Here is a 23,131-nt window from a genome sequence, read left to right on the forward strand (position 1 = left end):
ACCTCCTTTAGTTGGCACATGCAAAGGAATAGGAACAACCCAAATCAGATCTCAACCAAATCTGATTTAAATTCAAATTTTAAACACATGTGCAAGAGGGGAGAAATTTGAAATCCATGCAGCAGAATTTTCCTACCTCTTGTCGCATATATTTCATTTGAATTTTGAATTTAAATGATTCAGAGGTTCACACGCCAGCTAGGGAAGTTATTTGATGCATGAAATCATTTAATATATTGCTTAATGTTTGAATTCAAATTCAAACAACAAACAATGTCGCCATGTGTCAAGCAATGGGTCCATGCGCTATGCAATAATTTTGGTTTATTTAAAATTCATGAAATCCAATTCCATGTCACCACTAATTGCCACATCATCTGAGCCTAATCCTCTTGGGTTGCACCTAATCAAATTTGGTCAAACCCGGATTAAAACAAAGCAATTTGGTTGAACCCAATCTAATCAGGTCAGACCCTAGTTGAGCTCAAATAGAATCCAATTCAATTTTTGGCTCATCCAAACTCAATCAAATTGAATTAATTACTTTGTATTGGACCTAATCCAATTATGTCAATCCCCAATCAAGAACAAATTAATTTAAAATTAATTTGATCAGCTTAAGTCCTTTTTGGTTCTGCCTAATCCAATCAGGTCAAAACCCTGATTGAGCCCAAACTTGAATCCAATTCAATTTGGCTCATCCTTAGCACAATTACTCAATCAAATTGAGTTTATTAGTAATTTAATTACTAATTAATCCTTCAATAATTACTTTAATTATTTTATAAGATAATTTGCTAATCAAATTGACCAAATTATCCCTGAATGATTCTTAATCATTCATGAGCTTTCTTGATCAATCAGGAATCTTCTATGCGTGTGACCTCATAGGTTCGAACTTAAGCCGGTAGTATAGGAACAATTTCCTACACTAATCGATGTGACCATCTAGCAATGGTACCCGACGTCCGGATAGGCAGAATATATGCGAAGCAAATATTCTGGAACCATGAACCATGGTTACTGTATAATTCAATCCCTTTGACTCCTAATGCCAGGATGACTTAGAGCTCACTGTCAACCCTATAATTAGTATATCCATTATGTGATTAACTTTAGATATCCCGTGACTCCTCATTGGGATTACCCTGGCCAAGGTTTTGCTAAATTAATCACAAGACATTATCTTCTGTTTTCAGGAGGGGTCAATTCCATCTTTACTCACAACTGACTACGCAAGTACTTGACTGCACCCAGTGACCTTCCGTCACTGAATTAGAAATTCAGGTAGTCCGGTACCAAAGTACAGTGAGTTGCTTGCTAGTCACAGGTTGCGGTCTCAGGTCAGAGGGCCAAACTTATACCCATATCCACTCGGAACATCTCTCGACAGTAGAGCGTTCCAGAATTGGTCACGTTCAGTGAAATGTACTCCTACACTTCACCTGTGTGGCATACCAGTGTCTCCACACTCCTTGGTTAAGAGGACAACCAACGTATATGTCACACAACGACCTAATCTCGATAATGCTGTCGTCCTAGTAACAACATATCATTTGGTCGCGAACAAGTTTAAGGACTCAAAGATAAATCCTCCTTTATCATAACATAAGTCCTAAGGACTTCATCATATAAGAGTTCATTTGAAGATGAAATGATGAATAATGCCAAATAACACTTTATTAATTTGTCAATTCATTTACAAAATTCAATCATCAATATGCTGACGATTGACATTTAGGATACAATTCCCAAACTCCCACTTAGCCTAATGCCAATCGGCACAGTATCTAATACCCATCTTCGACTTGTGTTCGTTGAACTCTTTGATGCCGAAGACTTTGGTAAATGGGTCAGCTAGATTTTCTTTTGTGTCGATCTTCTGAAGATCAATATTACGTCGTTCGACGATTTCTTGAACCAAATGGTAGCGACGTAGAATATGCTTGGTCCGCTGATGTGCTTTGGGTTCTCTTGCTTGAGCTATGGCTCCAGTATTGTCACAATATATAGATACTGGACCATCAATGGAGGGTGTCACTCCAAGCTCGGTGATGAACTTTCGCAACCATACAGCTTCCTTGGCGGCATCAGATGCTGCGATATATTCTGCTTCACATGTAGAATCTGCCACTGTATGCTGCTTGGAACTCTTCCAGCAGATGGCCCCATCCTTAAGAGTGAAGATATATCCTGACACGCTCTTGCTATTATCTTGATCTGACTGAAAACTTGAATCAGTATATCCCTCAAGTTTTAAGTCAGAATCACCATAGACAAGCCACTGATCTATAGTATTTCTCAAATACTTAAGGATGGTTTTTACAACCTTCCAGTGGTTGCTACCTGGATCAGACTGGTATCTGCTCACTACTCCTAGTGAGTATGCCACGTCTGGTCTAGTACATGTCATGGCATATATTATAGATCCCACTGCCGAAGCATATGGAATTCTATCCATACTCTCTCTTTCTTGAGGGGTTGTCGGACAATCTCTTTTAGAGAGGTTAATTCCATGGTCCATCAAAAGATAGCCTTTCTTGGAATTAATCATACTGAACCTCTTCAGTATAGTATCAATGTATGTGGATTGGGATAATCCAAGCAATCTTCTAGATCTATCTCTATAGATCTTCATCCCTAGTGATGCAAAAATAAAATTGTTCTCCCAAGTGCAGGAGAATTGTACAAGTAGTAAAATCTCGGAAGTCCGAGGTCGAATCCTCAGGGAACGAAATATATTTAAGATTATTTAATATAATTTTAGATTAATTAATTCAATAAATTTGTGGATTAAGATGATGTTTTGATTTTCAGAAATTAAAAACAGAGAATAATAGATCAAGGAACAAAGTTCAATCAAATAGAAATGGTTAGGGATCCGGAATCCTCCTTGATAATATTGCATTCAAGAATAAATCCTGCGATTCTTGATTAAGGATGTAAAAGTAGAATAGATCAAAACATGGAATATATTTTATGAACATATGAACTCTATTTCTAAGCATTCATCGTGCCTATTACATCAACGACAAATCAAATACTAAAACAGTCCATGTGCCAATAAACATAAACCATTAAAAATCTATCTATGAAATAGTTATGCAAGAGCCCATAACACATCAAAAATATAAATCAATAAGAGCAAAGGTTCAGAATTTACTTCAAAGAAAGCAATACATCAAAGGTTCCTCCATCACCCTTCACCTAAGGAATCAGCTACTCATTTTACACATTAGTCCTCCTTCCATTTTTTCCTTTTCTTTGGCCCGAAACAGAGTATCCCTTCTCTGTTTTTTTTTTCTTTTCTAATGGCTCATACTCTGTTTCTTCCGAATGAGGGATCTCTTCCCCCTCCTCCCCGGCCGAGCGAGAGATATCAAGCTGGCCTTTTATCCCCTTCTCGCACGCGGTGGAGACGGACGGATAGGATTCTGATGCCCCCGGATGAAGATGCTTGGATGGCTGAAATGAAATTGAGACGCGGACGGGAATGGATTGCGGATGCTGGGATCACAGAAGAAGTTTGAGGTGCGGAAACGGACGATTGCAGGGAATTGGATGCGGGAGAATCGCCACGGACGGCTGGATGAGGCTGTGGCTCGTAAGGCGAACGGGATGAGCAGACGAGGAGTGCGTTCGTGAGGAGCATCCTAGCCAGCTGCGAGATACCCGGACGCGGACGCTGAGGATTGTGAGACGCACTGGAAGGGGAAGGAAATCATGAGAGCTGGACGTGGAAGCTTGGATGCGGACGGATGAGACTTGGGAGGAGCAGACGGACGCATGGGATCGCACGAGATTGTCGACGAAGAAGCCTGCCGCGGGATCTTTGGCATGCATTGCGAGAGGGTCGTGGACGGCTGGGAAAGGGAATGCTCAATCTGGAAAGTCCTTGATTTGGAATCAGGAAGCTGACTGCAGATGGCTGCATTGGGGGCTTGGACAGTTGAAGATGAAGCATGGGATAGCCCGCCAATACTCGGAATAATTCCCCAATTACACGTGATCTTTCTTTATTTTGATCTCCAATGTGCTCAAGAAGCTGTGGCATGTAGGCTTGTGTAGCTCCGGTGCAAGTGTGCTTGACCAGGTTCAATTATGCTCCTAACATCATCAGGCTTGGAGCCATGCCTTATCCCAAACTATACAAAATGCGTATTTAAACTCTAATTTACGATAACCTGTGCCAACAAAAATATAATATTAAATCAGCCATATTATCATTGTCTTGTTAGCAATTATACTAATTTAAGTAGTATATAGATCGCACTTTTGTGCTCTCATCATACCCCCCAACTAGCTTATTGCTAGTCTCTAGCAATTCAGAGTAAACAATAACATGAGAGTACAAAAAGTGTTGGTTGATCCTTTGATGTTTTATTAGAACTAATTGCATAAAATTAAGATAAGTACTCACTTTCGTAGGAATCACGATTGCACTTAGCACGTGCAACAAGCCGTTAAACCCCTAGGTTACCCTAGTGGACGAGTGTTGTCTCGTGAGGGTTTTCAGGGATGTTACCCACAAACATCATGAATTATATGGCATGAGATGAGATCCTAATAAAAATGTGAAATAATTTCTAAGCTAATACACATGTAATTAATTGATATATATTTTCAAGCATGGCAACTGTCAAAGCAAGGAAATATAAAAGTGTAGTGTGCATCAAATCGCATGACTTTCTCAGAGTACTAATACCTCCACCACAATCGGGCACCGGTTGAGTTTTAGGTGCACTACTCAAGTTCACAAGTGTTTTCTACAATTTATTAGAACCCGATCCATCAAATTTTCAGAATATCACATGTTGTCTAAAATTGTCAAGAATGGTTCGCATGTAAAGAAAGAGCTATCAATCCCAACTAAACAACCCGAGTACACAGAGGTCCAACATAATGGAGTCAAACCAGTCATTACCACATGTCACTAGGTTCAGTCCGACCAACCCTATTCATGCTTATTTTTATTATTATTATTTTTTTAATACCCATGACGACTACAGCTATCCAACCCCATTAGGCTCTAGTAAGGTCCATGTAGCGAGCTTTCAGCCAATGACCCCCGATCCAGTTGGCTCAAGACATTAGGTGAAATACCCCTCGGACTTAATTACTCGAACCAAACTACGCCACGAGGCCAGACTTGTCATCATAAGGATTTTTTTTTTTGTTTAATTATGCAAGAAAAGAGAAGATAGACTGAACCATATAGGTATTTTTTTTATTATATATGTGACTGCATCGTGACTATAGGTCAACCAAGGTCGGATCATAAGGCACCTAAGTAATCTAACTGGGATATTCAACCTCTATCTTTATGTGAAAACCAAATCATGAACCTTATGGTACGAACAAGGATACTCGTACTTCTTTTACGGATAAAGCTAACAAAAATGCAGTTAACAAATGTGAACTCGTGAGGCTTTTCTATTGTCATTAAGTACACGTGTGGGGATCTAATAATAGGTCTCTGATCAATCATAGTATGCATGTGTTCCTTGCCTTAATAGTTGCACAAACTCAATATGAAAATACATGTGCATTTGCTCAGAAAAGAAAGTAATAAAGCAAATGAAAAAAACAATTTTTTTTTGTTGTTTTTTTTTTAAATCAAAATATTTCCCTCCCCCCAACTTAAACATTGCATTGTCCTCAATGTAAAAAAATGCAAGAAAACTATATATGAGAGACAATAGAGAAAATAATAGAGAGAAGAAGAATACCTTGAGTTGTTGATTTTCAGAAAAGAAGACCTACAAAATAAGAAGAAAACTAGAAATAAAAGAAAAAATTGAATTCTAACTGATATACACATACCTTGGTCGTCATGCTCAGTTGTAAGAAGGCTCCCCCAAGGAAAAGGAGTCCTCTTCATATGCAAAATTCTGAAGAAAAGGTTTTAATCTGTGTCCATTTACCTTAAGAATTGTGCCATCCTGTGGATTCTCAATTTCAACTGCCCCGTGTGGAAAAACAGTTTTTACAATGAAAGGACCTGTCCATCTTGATCGTAACTTTCCAGAAAACAGATGTAAGCAAGAGTCATAACAAAGAACTTTTTGTGCAGGTTTAAAAGATTTTCTTAGAATTGATTTATCATGCCTAATTTTCATTCATTCTTTACAAAGCCTAGCATTGTCATACGCATCCCGTCGAATTTCATTCAACTCACTTAGTTGTATTTCTCTGGCTAAACTAGCATCTGACAGTTCAAAGTTTAATTTTCTAATGGCCCAATACGATTTATGCTCTATTTCAACAGGTAAATGACATGCTTTTCCATAGACTAGCCGATACGGGGACATACCAAGAATAGTTTTATAAGCAGTACGGTAAGCCCACAATGCGTCAGAAAGTTTTAAAGACCAGTCTTTGCATGATGGATTTACTGTTTTCTCTAAAATTTGTTTAATCTCCCGATTGGCTAACTCTACTTGGCCACTAGTCTGCGGGTGATAAGGGGTTGCAATTCTATGGGTGATACCGTACTCTCGTAACAGAATCTCAAAAGGTTTATTACAGAAATGTTTTCCCCCATCACTAATGATAATCTTGGGCATCCAAAATCGTGAAAAAATGTTTTCTTTCAGAAATTTCAAAACAGGTTTGTGATCATTAGTTCTACAGGCAACAGCTTCTACCCATTTTGACACATACTCAACACCAACTAAAATATACTCATGGCCAAAAGATGGTGGAAATGGACCCATGAAATCAATGCCCCACATGTCAAAAATTTCAATAGCAGTAATGGGCTGAAGAGGCATCATTTGCCTACGAGTTAGACTTCCAACACGTTGACATGGGTCACATGTCCTACACAACTCGTGGGCATCTTTAAATAGTGTAGGCCAATAAAAACCACATTGTAACACCTTAGCTGCTGTTTTCTTAGATGCAAAGTGTCCTCCACAAGCACTGGCATGACAAAAAGAGAGTACACTTTGTATCTCATGATCCGGAATGCATCTTCTAAAGATTTGATCATTGCAATACTTGAACAAATAGGGGGCATCATAATAATAACTTCTTACTTTACGCAAGAAATTATTCTTATCATTCGATCCCCAATGCCCCGGCATCCGGTTCGTGACAAGAAAGTTTACAATATCAGCATACCATGGCATAGTAGAAAGTGTAAACAATTGCTCTTCAGGGAACGAGTCCTTGATGGGCAACTGTGGCACCAAATCATGAACAACTAGCCATGATAAATGGTCAGCAACCACATTCTCTACTCCCTTTTTATCTTTGATAGTGATGTCAAATTCTTGGAGTAGAAGTATTGTCACGACCCCCGCCCCATTCCCGGCGGGCCGCCACGACGGTCCTAGGGTGCGGGTAGGCATAAGGCCACCAGCCACCGCGTAGAACCCTACTACCTATCAATCATCAATAAATCTTGAAAAAATTTGGCATGATGCATGCACAAAATGATCACTTTTCCTATAGTGACCTGTCAGGATTATCTCAATACATAAAACACACTACCTGTCAGAGCAGCAATCACATAATCTGTCACATATAAACCTGGACAATATATAGCAATACATTATCACAGGCACACAACTGATCTGCACACATATATATACCTGCTTCCCAATCCATCCATGGTCAAACCTATATCCACAACAGGATCTATGACTGTAACTATGCACTATATATAATAGAAAGTTTATAATACACCAAAAGGGGATAAACCTCTATCTACATTATACTATACTATGGAGCGGCACAGCTAGCAGGCAACCACTAATCCTGCTCCTCTCTATACAATACCTGCCCTGCAATCAAAAATATCAAACTGGGGAGTGAGTATATAAATACTCAGTGAGTGGAGTAGAGAGTACTATGCACATGAGACAAGATATAATCATGGCTCGAGGTAAAATCTCAAGATCAATAACAAGATGAACATGAACTCAACATAAAGAATATGGAGTAAATCATCAATATCACCACAATCAATATCAACTCATCTGAAGCATATATGAAATAATCAAGTAAACATATATGCTACTCATGAATATGCTCAACAGGTCATAGTACTGAATCATATAAATCAGGCGTCAATAGGCTGAATCATCAACAAGACAGCTATCGGGAGGTGGGTTTTACGCCCCAGGCGAACCAGCAACAACTCCCTACTGCCATATGCATACATCGAATATGACACCACACCAATATGTAAATCACCACTAGACAGCTGTCGGGAGGTGGGTTTTACGCCCCAGGCGAACCAGCAACAACTCCCTACTGTCACATGCATATGCAGGATAAGACACCATACTAATAATGTAAATGCTAGACAGCTGTCGGGAGGTGGGTTTTACGCCCCAGGCGAACCAGCAACAACTCCCCACTGTCACATGCATATGCAGGATAAGACACCATATTGATCATATAAATGCAGGCCAGTATCCAGAACAGAAATCCATCTCACATCTACATACTAAACGGCACCTCGCGGGAATTCTACATCCGCGGAAAGCCATACTGCACCTCGCGGGGTCTTACTATGCCCGGCGGCAAGCAGAATATAAGTCGTAGGACCGGCCGATCCTACGCCTAGGGCCGTGTCCCCCCCTAGGAAGGGACTGGGCTCCGCCCACCCAGAAGGCTACTATGTGCACAAAGGCCGATGTTCAACCCCATCGACTATAGGTGTCCTGCAGATACTGCCAAGCCATGCATAAATGCCATAATGCACCCTCCCAATACTCTACTAAAAAGGAGTATGATCAAGACTACCGCTCACTCGACTCCGACCCAATCATAAACTAACATCAGGGTTGGGAGTGAGGGGTCAAGGATGTACAATGCAACTCAATATACCACTGAAATGGGCTCTACAAATCTTTGAAATAGAGGAAATGAAATCAATTTACAAAAGAAATCATTTCACAATTCGGAATCAATTTGATTACTCATCAACCCCTCGTAATTCCTCTCAATGTTCCCTCAAATGCATGTACAGAATAATCAAGCATGGAGAATCAAGATTATAGAGGAATCTACTACAATATTAATCAATATGCTCAAGTGGAATTAATTCACACTTGGCGACATTCATGAAAATGAATTAAGGATGCTCATAGTGCAAAGTACATGACTCCCACTCACAAGTCTTTGAAATAGATGAAATGAAATCACTTTACAAAAGATGTCATTTCCCAATTCAGATCCATCGTAATTCCTCTCAATGTTCCCTCGAATGCATGTACAGAATAATCAAGTATGGAGAACAAAATATAGAGGAATCTACAACAACAATTAATCAATAGGCTCAGGTGGAATCAAGTCACACTTGGCAACATTCATGAAAATGAATAAGGAATGCTCATGGTGCAAAGTACATGACTCCCACTCACCTGCCAATCCGGCACGGCCTCGATACGCCTCTAGAATTCTACAGCAGGCAGTGGAAAACTTCTTCCTCCTGTTCCCTAGCTTCTTGCCCAACTGTGACATGCATTTACAATACATTTAGTCTTGTATCAAGGGCTATAATCTACGTGCCAATTATAACATAGGGAACTTTAATTGATTCAACTTCCCCGTTCCCTAAATCTTTTCTTTTCTTTCTCTTTTTCTTTTTCTATTAATTAACTCATCATTTATGTGTATTAGGGACTCCCTTGCACGAGTACAAGGTCTCCCTTAGCCTAATCTAGGCTTAATACCCTATTTTGGCATAAAATTTCTTATTTTTCCACCCGGATGAACAGTAACCCGGACTGACAGCCGGTTACTTCATCCCGGGTTTGATCCACTTTCCAAACTCCAAATTTGATGAAATTTTTACCTAACATTCTACACTCATAGGAAATTCTAAAGAGGTAACATGCATTGCTATCGGAGGTCGTTTGACCCCCTAAATAATTCGCCGAATTTGGGACTTCGACACAGTTTTTCCGTAGTGCCAGAAAAATTTGTCGAAATCCGATTCTTTCTCTTTTAACCACCTCTACAACCCTTATCTGACTCCTCTAGACTACATCCACCCTTTGTATAGCCTAATGTCACCAAAAGACTAGATAGGGACGGATATTTACCTTTTTCTTTTTGGAAATCGAGGTCCTTGCGTAGAGGGGAAGGAGATCTATACTTTTTCCTTCAGCTAGAAGCGCAACCGGAGCTTCCTTGCACCTCGAATCCCCTCCCTCTTTCTTCTTCTTCTTCTTCTCTTTTTCCCTCTCTCTGTGTTTCCACGCCTGAGACCTCCTCTCCCTCTCTGTCTCAATTCCCTCTTCTCAGCCAACCCACCGCCAGACAACCCCCATTTAAGTCAAATCAAACTCTAAAATTTCCCATTTTGCCCTTACCACTTCAACGGATCTACAACTATGCCATTATCTTTTGATTCCTTCCAATTTTACCCCTTATATTAATTGAAAAGGACTATTCTATCCCTTTTTATATAAAAAAAAATATTTTGGGGTTATTACATCCTCCCCCCCTTATATAAAATTCGTCCTCGAATTTAAAAGAGTAAATTACCTGATTACTCAAAGGGGTGAGTGTATCTGCTTTTCATATTCTGCTCGATATGGTATTGGAAATCAAATCAATTAGAAGTATTTTACCTTCTATCTCTACCACACAGGTAATATACACATACTTCGCTTTTATACTATCCCCTACAGATGTACTAATAGCTAAGGGAATATGCATTAATATCTTATCCTTAGCTAACTTCTTAGCAAAATAAGGGGACACAAATGAATGGGTAGCTCCAAAATCAAACAACACTCTAGCTTTAATCTTATCAATGAGGAGCATACCTGTCACAGCTGCATTCGATGCCTGTGCCTCTTGTGGATTTACCGTAAACACCCTTCCTTGCCCTCTGCCTGCTGGAGCTAATGGCTGAGATGGTCCGGCACTCTGCTGTGACGCTGGTGTCTGACCTCTGCCTCTGCCTACAGGCCCCCTACTACTAGGCCTGTCCATCTGCACAGAAGGGTAGGATGTTAAAGGCACAAACTGCTGGGTGGCACCCTGCGGGCATTCTCTGACAAAATGACCCGGCTGTCCACATCTGTAGCACACTCCCTGACCCATTCTGCATCTGCCAGGGTGCTGCTTCCACATATGCCACACACTGGCCATGATTGAAACTTAGATTCAGTTCTGGCCATAGTGACCGGAGGACGAGGTACTGATGGTAGAAAAGTATCTTGTGATTGACCTCTTTCCCTCCATTTCCTCTTACGTGGGGCAGGTGGAGTTGAGCATACAGACTGCTCCGTCGGGCCCTCCGAGAGATCTACTCCCTCAGATCTACCTCTTCTGCTTTGCTCCTTCCCCACACTCATTTTTCTCTGTTCTCTTTCAGCTCTTTCCTCTTTCCAGGACGAGTAGGTCCTCTCCTTGGAGGTATTCTTTATATCTCTCTAAAAAAGTCAAAAAGAGAGGATGGTCGTTACACACTGAGTCATGATATATTTTACTGAGTTGTAAATGACTCATAAAATAACATACAGAAAAATCCTATGCTCCATAGTATAATCCTATACTTAATCCTGACTCATCCTATTGCTCTGACAGGACTTTTCTTAACCTTTGCTCTGATACCAAGCTTTGTCACGACCCCCGCCCCATTCCCGGCGGGCCGCCACGACGGTCCTAGGGTGCGGGTAGGCATAAGGCCACCAGCCACCGCGTAGAACCCTACTACCTATCAATCATCAATAAATCTTGAAAAAATTTGGCATGATGCATGCACAAAATGATCACTTTTCCTATAGTGACCTGTCAGGATTATCTCAATACATAAAACACACTACCTGTCAGAGCAGCAATCACATAATCTGTCACATATAAACCTGGACAATATATAGCAATACATTATCACAGGCACACAACTGATCTGCACACATATATATACCTGCTTCCCAATCCATCCATGGTCAAACCCATATCCACAACAGGATCTATGACTGTAACTATGCACTATATATAATAGAAGGTTTATAATACACCAAAAGGGGATAAACCTCTATCTACATTATACTATACTATGGAGCGGCACAGCTAGCAGGCAACCACTAATCCTGCTCCTCTCTATACAATACCTGCCCTGCAATCAAAAATATCAAACTGGGGAGTGAGTATATAAATACTCAGTGAGTGGAGTAGAGAGTACTATGCACATGAGACAAGATATAATCATGGCTCGAGGTAAAATCTCAAGATCAATAACAAGATGAACATGAACTCAACATAAAGAATATGGAGTAAATCATCAATATCACCACAATCAATATCAACTCATCTGAAGCATATATGAAATAATCAAGTAAACATATATGCTACTCATGAATATGCTCAACAGGTCATAGTACTGAATCATATAAATCAGGCGTCAATAGGCTGAATCATCAACAAGACAGCTATCGGGAGGTGGGTTTTACGCCCCAGGCGAACCAGCAACAACTCCCTACTGCCATATGCATACATCGAATATGACACCACACCAATATGTAAATCACCACTAGACAGCTGTCGGGAGGTGGGTTTTACGCCCCAGGCGAACCAGCAACAACTCCCTACTGTCACATGCATATGCAGGATAAGACACCATACTAATAATGTAAATGCTAGACAGCTGTCGGGAGGTGGGTTTTACGCCCCAGGCGAACCAGCAACAACTCCCCACTGTCACATGCATATGCAGGATAAGACACCACATTGATCATATAAATGCAGGCCAGTATCCAGAACAGAAATCCATCTCACATCTACATACTAAACGGCACCTCGCGGGAATTCTACATCCGCGGAAAGCCATACTGCACCTCGCGGGGTCTTACTATGCCCGGCGGCAAGCAGAATATAAGTCGTAGGACCGGCCGATCCTACGCCTAGGGCCGTGTCCCCCCCTAGGAAGGGACTGGGCTCCGCCCACCCAGAAGGCTACTATGTGCACAAAGGCCGATGTTCAACCCCATCGACTATAGGTGTCCTGCAGATACTGCCAAGCCATGCATAAATGCCATAATGCACCCTCCCAATACTCTACTAAAAAGGAGTATGATCAAGACTACCGCTCACTCGACTCCGACCCAATCATAAACTAACATCAGGGTTGGGAGTGAGGGGTCAAGGATGTACAATGCAACTCAATATACCACTGAAATGGGCTCTACAAATCTTTGAAATAGAGGAAATGAAATCAATTTACAAAAGAAATCATTTCACAATTCGGAATCAATTTGATTACTCATCAACCCCTCGTAATTCCTCTCAATGTTCCCTCAAATGCATGTACAGAATAATCAAGCATGGAGAATCAAGATTATAGAGGAATCTACTACAATATTAATCAATATGCTCAAGTGGAATCAATTCACACTTGGCGACATTCATGAAAATGAATTAAGGATGCTCATAGTGCAAAGTACATGACTCCCACTCACAAGTCTTTGAAATAGATGAAATGAAATCACTTTACAAAAGATGTCATTTCCCAATTCAGATCCATCGTAATTCCTCTCAATGTTCCCTCGAATGCATGTACAGAATAATCAAGTATGGAGAACAAAATATAGAGGAATCTACAACAACAATTAATCAATAGGCTCAGGTGGAATCAAGTCACACTTGGCAACATTCATGAAAATGAATAAGGAATGCTCATGGTGCAAAGTACATGACTCCCACTCACCTGCCAATCCGGCACGGCCTCGATACGCCTCTAGAATTCTACAGCAGGCAGTGGAAAACTTCTTCCTCCTGTTCCCTAGCTTCTTGCCCAACTGTGATATGCATTTACAATACATTTAGTCTTGTATCAAGGGCTATAATCTACGTGCTAATTATAACATAGGGAACTTTAATTGATTCAACTTCCCCGTTCCCTAAATCTTTTCTTTTCTTTCTCTTTTTCTTTTTTTATTAATTAACTCATCATTTATGTGTATTAGGGACTCCCTTGCACGAGTACAAGGTCTCCCTTAGCCTAATCTAGGCTTAATACCCTATTTTGGCATAAAATTTCTTATTTTCCCACCTGGATGAACAGTAACCCGGACTGACAGCCGGTTACTTCATCCCGGGTTTGATCCACTTTCCAAACTCCAAATTTGATGAAATTTTTACCTAACATTCTACACTCATAGGGAATTCTAAAGAGGTAACATGCATTGCTATCGGAGGTCGTTTGACCCCCTAAATAATTCGCCGAATTTGGGACTTCGACACAGTTTTTCCGTAGTGCCAGAAAAATTTGTCGAAATCCGATTCTTTCTCTTTTAACCACCTCTACAACCCTTATCTGACTCCTCTAGACTACATCCACCCTTTGTATAGCCTAATGTCACCAAAAGACTAGATAGGGACGGATATTTACCTTTTTCTTTTTGGAAATCGAGGTCCTTGCGTAGAGGGGAAGGAGATCTATACTTTTTCCTTCAGCTAGAAGCGCAACCGGAGCTTCCTTGCACCTCGAATCCCCTCCCTCTTTCTTCTTCTTCTTCTCTTTTTCCCTCTCTCTGTGTTTCCACGCCTGAGACCTCCTCTCCCTCTCTGTCTCAATTCCCTCTTCTCAGCCAACCCACCGCCAGACAACCCCCATTTAAGTCAAATCAAACTCTAAAATTTCCCATTTTGCCCTTACCACTTCAACGGATCTACAACTATGCCATTATCTTTTGATTCCTTCCAATTTTACCCCTTATATTAATTGAAAAGGACTATTCTATCCCTTTTTATATAAAAAAAAATATTTTGGGGTTATTACAAGTATCCATCGTATTAAGCATGGTTTGGCCTCTTTCTTATCCAGTAAATATTTTAGCGCTGTATGGTCCGTGAAGATAACAATAGGAGCACCAAGAATATAAGAGCGAAATTTGTCTAATGCAAATACTACTGCAAGCAATTCCTTCTCGGTGGTGGTGTAATTCATTTGAGCATCGTTCAAGATTTTGCTTGCATAGTAAATGATATATGGCTTATTATCCTTGCGTTGTCCCAGGACAGCTCCTATCGCATAGTCACTAGCGTCGCACATGATCTCAAAAGGTAATGACCAATCAGGTGGTCGCACGATGGGTGCAGTGCTAAGCATAGACTTCAGCTTTTCAAATGCCTCTTGACAGGTTTCAATCCAATTGAACGGTGTATCAAGGGATAGGAGGTTACATAATGGTCGAGCTATGACACTAAAGTCCTTGATGAACCTCCTATAAAATCCTGCGTGACCCAAAAATGATCTAATATCTCTAACCGTCTTGGGTGCAGGTAGCTTGACGATTAGGTCAATCTTAGCTCGATCAACTTCCATGCCCTTCGATGAAACAATATGTCCTAGAACAATTCCCTTTGGCACCATGAAGTGGCATTTCTCCCAATTCAGTATCAGTTTCTTTTCTATACACCTAGCTAAGACAGCTTGTAAATGTAATAAACAATCATCAAAAGAATCGCCAAAAATAGAGAAATCATCCATAAACACTTCTAAAAATTTCTCATTCATGTCTTCAAAAATACTGAGCATGCATCTTTGGAATGTTGCAGGTGCATTACACAACCCGAATGGCATCCGGCGGAAAGCAAATGTGCCAAAAGGACAAGTGAAGGTAGTCTTCTCTTGATCCTCAGGTGAAATTTCGATTTGGTAGTACCCGGAATAGCCATCGAGAAAACAATAGAATTTGTGTCCTGCAACTCTTTCCAAAACTTGGTCTAGGAAGGATAGGAGAAAGTGATCCTTCCTAGTGACTAAATTCAATTTTCGGTAGTCAACACATATGCACCAACTCGTCGTGCTTTCTTGGGCACGACTTGAGTAGGACTCACCCACTTGCTATCGAAAATTGGGTAAATAATACCCACGTCAAGCAACTTGAGGACTTCTGCTTTAACCACATCTCTCATCGTAGGATTCAACCTGCGTTGCATTTGCCTTGTGGTTTTGGCATTGTCCTCCAAATATATCCGGTGCGTACAAATTAAAGGGCTAATCCCCTTCAAGTCGGCAATAGACCACCCTAGAGCTCCTTTATGATTCTTTAGAACACTAAGTAATTTTCTTTCTTGGGCATGATCAAGATCAGATGAGATGATTATAGGAAAAGTGTCCTCGGGTCCAAGAAAGGCATACTTGAGTTCCGTCGGTAAAGGTTTCAACTCGAGCTTAGGTGCTTGTTCATGGGATGGTACTATCTTTGCTTCTCGAGGTGGCAATTATTCAAATTCCCCTATTCTCGGTCTCCACCCATTGACCATCATAACATCCGAATTATCTAAACCAGGTGGGACCACATTATTAGCAGTACCTTCAGAACACCAATCTATTAAACCATTGTCGGCCGATTCAGTAAATGTTTCTTTTAACAAATATTCTTCCGCAATGGTTTCAACCCATTCAACTTCTTTACTTTCTTCATGATCACTGGGTTGTTTACCTATACTAAAGACGTTCAGTTCCAAGGTCATATTGCCAAAAGAAAGCTTCATGACACCATTCCTACAATTGATCAATGAATTAGAAATTGCAAGGAATGGACGTCCTAAGATGACCGGAATCTGAGATGGTGAATTGAAAGCAGGATGTGTGTCCAGTACGATAAAGTCAACAGGAAAATAGAACTTGTCTACTTGGACCAACACATCTTCAATAATCCCTCTAGGGACTTTCATTGACCTGTCAGCTAATTGTAAGGTCACAGTTGTTGGCTTCAACTCACCCAAACCGAGTTGCTCATATACCGTATATGGCAATAAATTCACACTCGCTCCTAAATCTAGCAATGCTCGCTCAATCCTAAAATTGCCAATGATGCACGAGATAGTTGGGCAACCTGGATCCTTATATTTAGGAAGAATGTTATGCTGTAAAATTGCACTCACATTTTCAGCCAGAAATGCCTTCTTCTTGACATTTAAACGACGCTTGACAGTGCACAAATCTTTTAAAAATTTTGCATAGGAAGGCACTTGTTTGATTGCATCAAGAAGAGGTACATTGATTATTTCAGAGTTTGGTTCAAGCTTTTGCAAGGGCTTTAATCTTTGTGGAAATGGTGCAGGAAAAGGACATTCAATTTTTTCAGTAGATGTTGGTGCTTCAGTTTGTTCGTTATCCTTTTCTTTTATCTTGGGAGGGTTGGAATCAGGTATGACTTGTGTTTGTTCTGGGACTGGTCGGTCAATAACCTTTCCACTTCGCAAAGTTATTATACTCTTCGCTTGTTCTTTATGCGAAGTTGAAGATGATGCATTGCTACTGCCGTAGACTTGAGGATTAGGTTGTGGTTGAGCTGGTAGCTTACCTTTCTCTTGAGCACTTAAAGCAGTGGTCAGCGTTGTCAGTTGATTTCTTAATTCATCATTGATTTTAGCTTGACCTTGCATGAAAGATTGCAAAGTTTCTTCGAGACTGGGTTTTTGAGGGGGTGCGTGTGCATAATGAGGTTGCGGAGGTGGAGGAGTTGGGTTATATACTTGTTGAGGTTGGTCATTCCTCCACCTGAAATTTGGATGATTCTTCCATCCAGGATTGTAAGTACCCGAAAAAGGATTATTGAAAGATTTTTGATAGGTATTTATAACATTGGCCTGATCGTGCAAGAGTTCTTTGAATGCGGGTATTGTAGGGCAATCAGTGATGAGATGGCCAGGCATCTCGCAAATCCTACAACACTCGCTGTTATGTTCTACGGTCTTGACGGATTCAATCCTTCTAAGTTCAATTTCCTCTATCTTCCTAGTAAGGGCTGCCATTTTAGCCTGAATATCATCCTGAGTACTAAGGTTGTAAAGGCCCCCGTATGGAATGCTAGTAGGCTTAGGCAAAGGTTTATTCACTCTATCCCCTGTATCCCATAATTGTGCAGTCTCTACGAGAGAGTCTAAATAGTCCCATGCCTCATCGGGTTGCTTTTCCAGAAATAGACCATTGCACATAGTCTCTATAAATTGTTTCAACTGTGGAGACAACCCTTCGTAAAAGAAACTAATGGTTCTCCATGTTTCAAACCCATGATGAGGATAAGAGAGAAGCAAATCTTTAAATCTCTCCCAGCATTCATAAAATGTTTCATGGTCTTTTTGTTGGAAATTGCTAATGTGCCTTTTCAAAAAGTTAGTCCTTTGTGCGGGAAAGAATTTTTTCAAGAATTCTCTTTGCATATCATGCCATGTTCCTAGCGATCTAGGTCTCAAGGAGTTCAGCCATGTTTTGGCTTTATCCTTTAAGGAACAAGGAAACAAGGTCAATTTAAGGACATCTTCCGATACATTTGGCACTCTAAATGTGATGCTAATTTCTTCAAAATCCTTAAGGTGAAGATAAGGGTTCTCGGATTCCATTCCATGATACTTTGGCAGCAATTGAATTACTCCTGGTTTGATTTCAAAGTATCCTACATTTTCAGAAATAATCATGCATGAAGGTTGACTAGTCCTAGTGGGATGTAAATATTGTTGAAGTGTCATAACTGGGGGTCTACCTTCATCACCATGGTGACTTCCTACATCATCAGAAAAATTTCCCATCTCACAAGGTGTGAGATACTGCGAAGGAATTTCAAGGATGTGTCCTAAAGGATGATCTAAAGTTGTACGACTTAATCGACCGGTGTCGTCCCTATTCCAACCTAGCATACAAAATTTAATTATTTTTTTTATATTTTTTTTAAAAAAATAAATATAAATATAAGTACCAACTAAAGATACCCTAAAACTACACCCTAAAACAAAAATCTATTCACAATCAAACATGCAACTAAACATTACACCTCAATTTCTAATATTTTTCTTAAATTTCTAGACAGCTCCTAACTGGTTTGAAGAGGGCACCTAAGCCTCCAATCCGGTCTAATGAACCGAGTTGACCAGGTAAGTGGAGGGGTCACGATGCGTTCGCAAAGGTCCCACTTAAAACCCACTTGCCTCGAACAGATGAACTGTCTCCCTTATAGGGACAAAGCTTGCCTAGACATCAACTAAGCCACAGAGCGAAATTGGTGCAACTTTCGGTGGTCTTCGTCCTATTGAGCTTGAATGTCCTTGGGGGCCAACGTCTAGTTGATTTTAATTAAGCTTAGGATATTTATGCAATGGGGTGATTTTTGGGCTAAGAACGAGTGATGAAATCCTGATCTTATCTTTTTAAATGGGTTCAGCCCTTAGAATATTTTATGCTGATGCCTTATACTATATGCAACAATCAAGTGATTTTTTTTTTAATATTTTATGACATGACATTAAATTTCATTGAATAGGTGATCAAACAAATTATTTATTTTTTTTAAATTTTATGAATTGAAGTTTGGAATTTGAATTCTGAAATTTGAAATTTGAAATTTTAGGTTTTTCTCCCTTTTTTTAATAATAATCACCCTTGATCTTTTCTTAAAGTTTTTTTTTTTCCTTAAATTTTCAATTAGCAACAAGGGTTAATGAGATATGATAACAATAAAATTCTGATTCTAAAACAATTAAATGCAGAAAATTCAAAACAGACAACAGCAAGTTTTCGTATTAATCTGATAGTCTTAAAAGTTTCAGAATGTCAATCAGACCGTTCAGATGAAAGAAACACAGGTCCTACACCTGAAAACCAAATTTGAGTTCAATCAGACGGTTAATTACGTTGATATCAGAGTTTGCTGCAGACTGTGCAGGGAATAAAAAACAGCAATAAAGATTTTTTTTTCGAAAGAAAAAGATTAACTACTAAAGTACTAATTAAATCTAAAATTATACTAATAAATCAGCCGTTCCCCGGCAACGGCGCCAAAAACTTGATGCAAAAATAAAATTGTTCTCCCAAGTGCAGGAGAATCGTACAAGTAGTAAAATCTCGGGAGTCCGAGGTCGAATCCTCAGGGAACAAAATATATTTAAGATTATTTAATATAATTTTAGATTAATTAATTCAATAAATTTGTGGATTAAGATGATGTTTTGATTTTCAAAAATTAAAAACAGAGAATAATAGATTAATGAACAAAGTTCAATTAAATAGAAATGGTTAGGGATCCGGAATCCCCCTTGATAATATTGCATTCAAGAATAAATCCTGCGATTCTTGATTAAGGATGTAAAAGTAGAATAGATCAAAACATGGAATATATTTTATGAACATATGAACTCTATTTCTAAGCATTCATCGTGCCTATTACGTCAAGGACAAATCAAATACTAAAACAGTCCATGTGCCAATAAACATAAACCATTAAAAATCTATCTATGAAATAGTTATGCAAGAGCCCATAACACATCAAAAATATAAATCAATAAGAGCAAAGGTTCAGAATTTACTTCAAAGAAAGCAATACATCAAAGGTTCCTCCATCACCCTTCACCTAAGGAATCAGCTACTCATTTTACACATTAGTCCTCCTTCCATTTTTTCCTTTTCTTTGGCCCAAAACAGAGTATCCCTTCTCTGTTTTTTTTTTCTTTTCTAATGGCTCATCCTCTGTTTCTTCCGAATGAGGGATCTCTTCCCCCTCCTCCCCGGCCGAGCGAGAGATATCAAGCTGGCCTTTTATCCCCTTCTCGCACGCGGTGGAGACGGACGGATAGAATTCTGATGCCCCCGGATGAAGACGCTTGGATGGCTGAAATGAAACTGAGACGCAGACGGGAATGGATTGCGGATGCTGGGATCACGGAAGAAGTTTGAGGTGCGGAAACGGACGATTGCAGGGAATTGGACGCGGGAGAATCGCCACGGACGGCTGGATGAGGCTGTGGCTCGTAAGGCGAATGGGATGAGCGGACGAGGAGTGCGTTCGTGAGGAGCATCCTAGCCAGCTGTGAGATACCCGGACGCAGACGCTGAGGATTGTGAGACGCGCTGGATGGGGAAGGAAATCATGAGAGCTGGACGTGGAAGCTTGGATGCGGACGGATGAGACTTGGGAGGAGCGGACGGACGCATGGGATCGCACGAGATTGTCGACGAAGAAGCCTGCCGCGGGATCTTTGGCATGCATTGCGAGAGGGTCGTGGACGGCTGGGAAAGGGAATGCTCAATCTGGGAAGTCCTTGATTTGGAATCAGGAAGCTGACTGCAGATGGCTGCATTGGGGGCTTGGACAGTTGAAGATGAAGCGTGGGATAGCCCGCCAATACTCGGAATAATTCCCCAATTACACGTGATCTTTCTTTATTTTGATCCCCAATGTGCTCAAGAAGCTGTGGCATGTAGGCTTGTGTAGCTCCGGTGCAAGTGTGCTTGACCAGGTTCAATTACGCTCCTAACATCATCAGGCTTGGAGCCATGCCTTATCCCAAACTATACAAAATGCGAATTTAAACTCTAATTTACGATAACCTGTGCCAACAAAAATATAATATTAAATCAGCCATATTATCATTGTCTTGTTAGCAATAATACTAATTTAAGTGGTATGTAGATCGCACTTTTGTGCTCTACCATACCTAGAAAGGTCGTCTGTAAACGTAATGAAATATGAATACCCACCTCTAGCATCTGTGCTCATTGGCCCACATACATCAGAATGTACAAGGGTCAATAAATCACTGGCTCGTTCACCTTTTCCGGTAAAAGGTGATTTGGTCATTTTACCAAGAAGACATGATTCACAGGTTGTCAATGATTCACAATCATTAACATCAAGGATTCCCTCTTTACTTAACCTGTTCATCCTATTCTTGTTAATATGACCTAGCCTATGATGCCAAGGATAGTGTTGCCCAGATAGACAACCCAAGAGGGGGGGTGAATTGGGTTTTTAAAATAATTTGCAACTAAAATATTTGTGGAAGACTAATTAAGACTTTAGCAAGATGATTAGTTAGTTGCTATGTGCTGTGAGTGAGATGAGAGTAAGAGAAAGGAACAAACAATCACAAACACAAGGTATTTATAGTGGTTCGGAGCTAACCCTTGCTCCTACGTCCACTCTCCAAGTCTCACTTGGGAATTCACTATAACCCCCTGGATTACAGTCGGTTGTTTTACAAGCTCACAACCAAACTTGTTGTTTTACGAGCTCACAACGAAATCGGTCGGTTTTTCCTGGCTTACCGACTAGAACCACCCCGATTGTTTTCCCGGGATCACAATCGAACCCTTACACGTTGGTTTTAACCTAGGCTCACCAACCAACCTCTACACCCTTGATTCAATCCCCCGATTGAACCAAGCTAAGACAATATGCTAATAATGAGGACAAACAGAAAAACAGAGCTTCTCAAAAGCAAATATACAGCAATATTAATAAAAGCAAAGTTAAGAGCCCTCAAACGCGTTTAAGTTGGAGAAGAGAAAGGGCTTCTTGAACTTCGGGTCTCCTCTTGAAATTCTGGACGACTTGAAGGCAGGAGGAGATCTCTTTCAATGTTGGGAAGATGTGGTTGGAAGGAGTTAATGGCGCTCTTCCCTCTTTTCGTTGAAAAACCACTTGCAGAGAATGAATGCTTGATCTTTTTGAATGGAATGGTAGTTCTCTGTCTTGCTACAGTCCTCTGTGGCTATTTAACCCATCCCCCACGGAAACTAGCCGTTAGACACCTTTTTCTGCCCGTTCTGCACACTCTGCACAACCTGACAATATGTCCGTTGGGGGTCGGAGTCGACTCGCGCGATCTGGAGTCGACTCGGCTGTAGCGGGAGTCGACTCATGCTTTTCTGGAGTCGGCTCGGCAACTGTTCCGGATTTGAATTAAAGTGACCTCCTCGACTGGGAGTCGACTCGACTTAACCTGGAGTCGACTCGCCAACTTCTGGAGCTGACTTGGCATTCTCGGAGTCGGCTCATCCCATGAAGTCCATGGAGCTAATTTTCAACTTAGCCCACTCGAGTCGACTCGACAGTCCTGGGAGTCGACTCGGCGCTCAGAGCCCAAACTCCCGATCTTCTGTCATTCGCCTCGTCCAGTCTTGGAGTCGACTCGGACTGTTCCGGAGTCGACTCGGCTCTCAGTTTTCGAAACATACCCTTCTGCCTTGGAGTCGACTCAAGCTGTCTGGGAGTCGACTCGGCTCTCAGAGACAATAATTTGGTCTTCTGTCTTTTTGGGATCGCGCTGTCTCGGAGTCGACTCGCGCATTGCGGGAGTCGACTCGAATCTCAGAGTCCGAAAACTGCTCTCTGACTTTTGCCTTGTGAACCACTGAGAGTCGACTCTCGCTTTCTTT

The 23,131-nt window shown here is 40.7% G+C and overlaps 1 pseudogene; it reads left to right on the forward strand.

The window, feature by feature from the left end:
- The first annotated feature begins 17,989 nt into the window (after positions 1-17,989).
- Positions 17,990-18,087, forward strand: LOC113461452 (small nucleolar RNA R71; annotated as a pseudogene).
- The last annotated feature ends 5,044 nt before the right edge of the window (positions 18,088-23,131 follow it).

This window comes from Phoenix dactylifera, chromosome 13 (assembly GCF_051530095.1).
Source record: "Phoenix dactylifera cultivar Ajwa chromosome 13, Ajwa_hap1_PhDact_Kaust_v1.1, whole genome shotgun sequence".
Lineage (NCBI taxonomy): Eukaryota > Viridiplantae > Streptophyta > Magnoliopsida > Arecales > Arecaceae > Phoenix > Phoenix dactylifera.